General features: G+C 35.9%; 1 long non-coding RNA gene across 1 annotated transcript; it reads right to left on the bottom strand.

Moving 5' to 3' along the window:
• Positions 1-6394: 6394 nt before the first annotated feature.
• LOC114830024 lies at positions 6395-7480 on the bottom strand. Its single transcript, XR_003777760.2, has 2 exons — positions 7120-7480; positions 6395-6962 (listed from the first exon to the last, which is right to left on the bottom strand). It is a non-coding gene; the product is annotated as an uncharacterized LOC114830024 (long non-coding RNA).
• Between the last annotated feature and the right edge of the window lie 214 nt (positions 7481-7694).

A 7694-nucleotide genomic window follows, 5' to 3' on the forward strand; every position in this document is an offset into this window, starting at 1 on the left:
GATAACCGGAGAGTGGACCCCGATTGATCACTCGGTTTGCTATTGTTTGAATGGCTGTCAGAAATTCAGCATGCATTAACGTCTGACTGAAAAATGTATGTTTTATTGTTGGTTGGTATAAACGCTCCGTTTTGTAAGTATTAACACTACCCGCACTTTGTTTACTGATGCATCACTGAACATCCTGGGTTAAATATCACGATGTTATGATCGGAGCATAGTCAATGATAAGTTTTCGATTCCAGATTTTATTTTAATTTTATATGGCAGACACTGAATGTTTACTTTGTTTACATGTTAATTGTTTTCAAAATTGTTCATACTTTGATAATATTTTATTTTATTTTTTATTTATTTTTTAAGTCTACTATCAATAGCTTTATGGCTGCAAAACTAAGAAAAACACAATAAAGTAGACGAAATTGATTCCATATTTAAATAGACCTTGGTTATAGTAGTTCGGTTTGTAATTTTTCTTAGTCTCTCTATAGTGTAATAAGTAGAGGATTAGTTATACTAAACATGTAGATCTAGGACTAATGACTCATTCCTGCACATCCTTAACACTCTTTTGTGCATTGTTTATAGGTTATCTACTTATCATATAAATGTTGTCCTTTATTTCTTTAAATACTAGGGGGTTGAGAGATAGTGTAAAACGTAAGGCTATTTTTCTTTTCTGTAAGGAGCAAAGGGCTAAGTGTGTTTTTTTGCAAGAAACCCACTCAGCTGAGGCTGACACAAAATTTTGGAAATTGCAATGGGGAGACTATCTTTTTCAGTCATGGAACATCACACTCGGCAGGAGTTATGATTTTGTTAAATAGATTTCCTGGGAAAATTATTGACCATAAAAGTGACCCTAACGGCTATTGGATAATGGTTGCATTAGAAATGAATGGTATAAACTACATTTTATTATGTGTATATGGATATAACAAAAGAGCTCAGAACAAAAATCTCTTCTCATACTTAAGTAAGTGCTTAGAAGAATGGAAAATGCTTTTTGCAACGGATAGAGTAATAATTGGGGGTGATTTTAACTTGTCCCCTGATCTTTGGCTTGACCGTATACCATCAAAGAGACACTGTCACACGTTTGATGAAATAATGGTTGAATTTAGCACGAAGGCCAATCTTATAGATTACTGGAGAATGAAAAACCCAACCAGAAAACAATTTACCTGGTTTAACTCTTCTAATAATGGCCAGTGCTCAAGATTGGATTATTGGTTAATCTCAGACAATCTAGTTAATGAGGTAGATAGATGTGAAATCTCAGCATCTCCCCTAACTGATCATTGTGTGGTATTTTTGACACTTTCTCCAGGTGGAAGAGAAAATAACAGCAACCCCATATGGAAGTTTAATAATACCCTCTTAGAAGATACTGGGTTTTGTAATGAAGTTAAACAATTGGTTAAAGAAGTAGGTGAATTGGAAATGTGTTCTCTGAGTGAATGGGAATGGTTCAAGTTCAGAGTTAAAGAGATAGCTATTAAGAAAAGTAAACAACTATCAACGCTTAAGAAGATAAAACAAAGGGACATCATTAGTCACATTAATACGCTGTGCGGTAAAGCTGATTTGACACTGGAAGAGCAGACTGAATTAAACAATTTACAGTCCCATCTTGATGATATATATTTGGAAAAGGCCAAGGGAGCTTTTATTCGTTCAAGGGCTCGTTGGATCGAAGAAGGGGAAAAAAACTCTTCTTATTTTTTTAGTCTGGAAAAACAAAGACAGGCGAAGAAAAAAATTCAGAAATTAAGTATCGATGATGTTATTGTTGAAAATCAAGAAGTAGTAAATGAAAAAATCAAATCTTTTTATGGTAATTTATATAAATCCCTGTTCTCTAAAGAAGATTGTTGTTTTCTCCTAAATAGGATTCAGGGGTTTAAAAAGACAATGGATGATACCTTTAAACAATCTATGGAAGATGAGCTAAGAATTGAGGAACTAGACTTGGCAGTTCGACAGATGTCTAAGGGGAAATCCCCTGGAATAGATGGGATAACCGTGGAGTTTTTATCTTTCTTTTGGAGTGATATCAGGGAAATGCTCTATAATGCCTATTTGGACTGTATCTCAAAAGGCAACCTTTCTCCCACTATGAAACATGGTCTCATCACTTTAATTCCCAAACCTAACAAAGATAATATGTTATTGGATAACTGGAGACCGATTACCTTGTTATGTAACGATTACAAATTATTGGCACTTATCTATGCTAATCGCCTGAACGAGGGATTATCAGTTATTATTGATGAATGTCAATCAGCCTTTATGAAGGGTAGAAATATACATGATCATACCCGATTGCTTTTAGACATGCTTGATTATCGAGATCTCATTGATACTGATGCCTTTATTTTATTTCTTGATTTTTATAAGGCTTTTGTCACGGTTGAACATGCGTTCTTATTTGAAGTCTTAGGTTTTTTAGGTTTTGGGAACAACTTTTGTAAAATAATTAAGATGTTTTATACTGACATTTATAGTTCTGTGTCCCTGAATCCTGGTATGACTCCTAGGTTTGAGGTGCTCCGAGGTATTAGACAAGGGTGCCCGATTTCTCCCAAACTGTTTATTCTAGCCACCCAATCTCTTATCATGCTCATTAATCACAACCCCGATTTGCATGGGATCTCTATGTTTGACAAAGAATTTAAAATTAGCCAATTTGCAGATGACACTGCAATCCTTCTAAGGAATAAATTCATGGTTGATGTTGCCCTTGATTTAGTTTCAATTTTCTCCAAAGCTTCTGGATTAACTCTCAATGTTAAAAAATGTGAGCTACTTCCCATTCACTCATCACCGGATTCCATCATCTCTTCAATTGAGGTTAAATCTGAAGTAAAATATCTAGGAATAATTTTATCTAAAAATGCTATCAGAAGGGAAGATGTTAATTTTTCTAACCGGGTAATAGATATGAAGAAATCTTTGAGTCGCTGGCTTACCAGAGATCTCACTATCTTTGGTAGAGTTACTCTATCTAAAGCAGAAGGTATTTCCAAAGTCATTTATCCATGTCACTCTCTGTATGTTTCTTCCAGTAATATTAAGAAAGTCAATTCAATTATTTTCCAATTCCTGTGGAAAAATAAAACCCATTATATAAGGAAATCTCAGCTCGTTAAAGAGTATGATATGGGTGGTATCAAAGCCTTGGACTTTGAATCAATGTTTGGGACCTTCAAGATTAACTGGTTGAAATCATATCTATCACAACCAGATTCTATGTGGTTTCACATTCCTAGACATCTATTTAAACAAGTAGGAGGCCTTGATTTCCTTTTGCAATGTGACTTTGAGGTGACCAAAATTCCTGTTAAATTATCAAACTTCCACAAACAGATTCTCCAATACTGGAAAATGATATTCACCCATAATTTTTCTCCTCATGGATCCACCTTATGGAACAATAGGGTTATTATAATCAACAGGAAGTCATTATTCAGGTATGACTGTTTTGAAAATGGCGTTGTGTTTGTGAATGATATTATTGATGATAATGGAAACTTCTTTGATTATAAAGCTTTATTAGACAAATATAATTTACACATTACAAATAGAGAATACAACAAGATCTGTAAAGCAATACCTGTACCATTATTACAGTTAATTAAAGGTACATTGTTATATACAATAATAAGACCCTCACCAACTTTACCAAATTTAGCTATTGATGGTTGTAGTTTATTTGACTATAAATGTAATAATAAATATATTAATGGTGTTTGGAAATCTAGATTGTTTTTTGATTATAAAAGAGGATTGTATGTACAGGTTCCAAATGTGGATGCATTGTCCACAGGAAAAAAACATTTTAAATTCATCAAATGGCCCATTTCCCCTAAAGTCAAAGAGACTCACTTTAAAATAGTTTATAAGATATATCCGGTTGCTGATTTTCTTAGAAAAAGATTCAGATTTGATGTAGACCCTTGCGTCTTTTGTGAGATGGCTGATGAGACTCTGGAACACATGTTCTTCCTTTGCTCTGTTGTCAATAGTTTTTGGTCTGAGTTACACAATTGGCTGTCACTTAAGATTGATAATATCCCTTCTCTCACCTTGCCACACATCCTCTTTTATATGGATAATGTAGATTCATCAATATCGGATTTAGTTAATATGATCATTCTGATGGGTAAATATCTTATTCATTGTTGTAAGTGGAGATGCTCTAAGCCTTCTTTTGTTTGGTTTATAAATGATTTTGAGTTGTTTTTTACCTCATTGAAAAAGATCAACTCTACTAAGATTGCAAGAAAAATGTGTTGTGACATATCAAGAAAACTATTGGTTTGATTTATCTCCCCTTGTGTGTGCAGCTCTAATTGGTGATTTTCTTTTCTTTAGCCTTTTTGCCTTTGACTTGTGTATAGTAGCTCCCCCTCTTTATTTTTTTTTCCTGTTTGATTACATTTTGTATATTGACAGCATTTGTTTGTAAGCATGTGTTTTCTTTTCCCCGATGAGAGTTTTGTATATTGTTGTATATTGTTTATTTTTTGGCAATAAAAAAAAAAAAAAAAAAAAAAAAAAAAAAAAAACACGGAAAATCGCCTATTTTCAAAACATGAGTACTCTCGAAGATACTTTCGCTATTATAATGAATTATTTTGATGCAGGGCATACATACGACGTGGTAGTTGATATGTTGTCAACCAATCACAACATCAGGATGAGTATACGCACTTTGAAGTCACATTTGAGAGCAGGGTTGTACAGAAGGAACAACTATTCACAACTTGATGAGGTGAGACATGCCATCCTTACAGAGCTGCATGGACCAGGGCAACTATTCCGCTATCGGACTATGTGGCAAGTACAGCAAAAACACAATCTACGTATTAAACGACACACAGTGATGAGACTGCTGAAGCAACTAAATCCACAAGGAACGGATGCGAGAACACTACAGACCATGGGACTGAAAATGGCACCATGGCTGCAATACAGTGTACCCTCAGACACGAGCATACAGACTGCGGCCGCTTATAAGTGTAATTGTGTTACAGCAAAAAGTGTTCATCTGCCAAAAAGTGATTTCAGTCAAATAAAAAAGTATTTCAGCAGGTAAAACAGTCTGGGTGGGCTCTAATCTTTCCCAAATGAATATAAAATAGTAGATGGTAATCACGTTAATGTCATGCCTGATCACGCTATAATCTGCTAATTCGATTGAATTAGGTAACAATAAAGTTTCAAAAAGACCTTTCAAAAAGGTCCAATATGTATTTGCTGTTACCACGGACATATAGTTATGTATATTTGCATATTATCATCCTGATAAAAGCAGCTGGCCACATAAAACTGGACGATGTAGCTTTAATAGGTTGTGTCCGTGGACTGAAATCACTTTATAGCACAACAGACTGCATAAAAATATCTTCCTGTTATGTGTTAATCATTTTGTCTGACAGCGCTCACTCTCCTTGTGTTTCTGAGATCTCAGGTAGCCTAATTGACAGGTGCTGCCCTCTGCTACAGTCATATCCACTCATGCATTATTGAGGGTTCATGCAGTGCCTTTCCATCTATGCATTCACACTATCAGATTTATTTTGCAGCAACATTAATGTGTTTTGTTGTAGCCTACTTTACTTTATATAGTTATTCAATAGTTATAATCTTGTGCTCTTGTGTAAAATAAGTAGCCTAACTTTCAATTGTATTCCTAGGGCTCAATTTTGGATGGACCTGTTTGGAGACCTGAGAGACTCTGGATACTTTAATGGCAGCCATGAACTTAAGGACTTATTGAGATTCTGCTTCAGTAATGTTCTGCAAAAAGACCTGGATGAGAGCACAGACCTCTGGAATAAGCACAGGATTAGACTCTCCAGACATGCATCATGTCCTGGGGGAACTACAGACGAACTCTATCTCTTACCTCTCATATCAACTGACAATGACTTGACTATATCCATTCTCACAAAAATATGTAATGTGTATTAAAGCATAAATTGCACCACACATATTATTGGAAATACATTTGGATTTGAAGTCATGTTTTCCCTTTATGATAAATTATTGTGTCACTATGCAGGTTTGGTTCAAAGGACTGGATACGTTTCCAGAGTCAACTCTTCATTCATGCAGTGATCCAGACATCCAGGATTATCTTCAACAGACTGTTGAGCGAAATGGATTACAGCAGCCACATAATTGGGAGTCAGCCTCAGAACTTTATGTCACCTTGAAAGAAATAGCTGGCCTATAAATATGGTCTACTGCAGCCCACTCTTAAAGGCCAGATGTTAAAGGAAAACATTCTCAAATGTGGCTTAGCTGTTTGAGTATCATGTTTGGCAAGTGGAGTTCAGTATATGCAGTGTCATATCAGAGTGGAGACATACATTAAACTCAAATGTAACTCCCAAACTATATTTGTTTATTTTCGGATTCACCATCGAGTTAACTGTGTGTCAATTGTAGGTCTGAACAACCAAAGAAACGTGGTTCTTTTCAAGAGGTATTGTTAACAAGCTTGTTTGCAAGCACAACATGTTATACACTGTTTCAAATGTGAAACTACATACATTTTAGCTGAGTACAATTTTACTGTTACTTGTAATGTGACCTGTACTTAAAAAATTAATGAACAGAAATAATACACATTAAAATACTTTGAACTGAGCATGCACTCTTATGCTTTATAAACTATAGATTTAAGACTGGGCAAAATTCAGACTTGGCACAGCATTAAATGCACCCAAAGCCTGGAGAATTCTGTAAGCAAATCTCCATGTTTGTCTAAAAGACACTGTAGGTCTCAAGGAAAAGGAGCTTTAGGGCATTTGCACAGGTGTTTGACATAGGGAATGGCGAATTTGGTAAGAACTCGATGCATGGTAGTGGTGTTATTCCAGCAGGTGGAAGTGATGCGAGCCCTGTAGCAAACAGCAGGACATCCTCTAGGGACACAGCAGTCGCTTTTTCTGAAAAGGAAAAGTCAACATTGTTTTAGTATCTTTATCATCTAACAACTAAATTATACATCCTGAGAGGGTCAAGCCAAAGGGTTTCAGCTTATCGTATCCATCTACATGCCAAATGTAGTTTGGACCCATGGAGTGATATGTACGCCTCACAAACCTCCGGCTTATTCTCGCATCCGTTGTGGATTTAGTTGCTTCAGCAGTCTCATCACTGTGTGTCGTTTAATACGTAGATTGTGTTTTTGCTGTACTTGCCACATAGTCCGATAGCGGAATAGTTGCCCTGGTCCATGCAGCTCTGTAAGGATGGCACGTCTCACCTCATCAAGTTGTGAATAGTTGTTCCTTCTGTACAACCCTGCTCTCAAACGTGACTTCAAAGTGCGTATACTCATCCTGATGTTGTGATTGGTTGACAACATATCAACTACCACGTCGTATGTATGCCCTGCATCAAAATAATTCATTATAATAGCGAAAGTATCTTCGGGAGTACTCATGTTTTGAAAATAGACGCTTTTCCGTGTTTTTCACCCCTCCTTCCTGTTAAAAGACAGGCGGTCTTTCTGTCCAATCAGGAGGTTCCGTCCTCTGCTAGATAGGCCCTACCTTTTCTGTTAGAAGTTAATGTCGTTGTGTTTCATGATTTGTTGAAGTGTTTTCGTATTTGCCGTTGTGTTTTCCTATTTGCCGTTGTGTTTTCATATTTGCCGTTGTGTTTTCCAATTTGCC

The sequence above is a fragment of the Esox lucius genome, chromosome 4, assembly GCF_011004845.1.
Source record: "Esox lucius isolate fEsoLuc1 chromosome 4, fEsoLuc1.pri, whole genome shotgun sequence".
Classification (NCBI taxonomy): domain Eukaryota; kingdom Metazoa; phylum Chordata; class Actinopteri; order Esociformes; family Esocidae; genus Esox; species Esox lucius.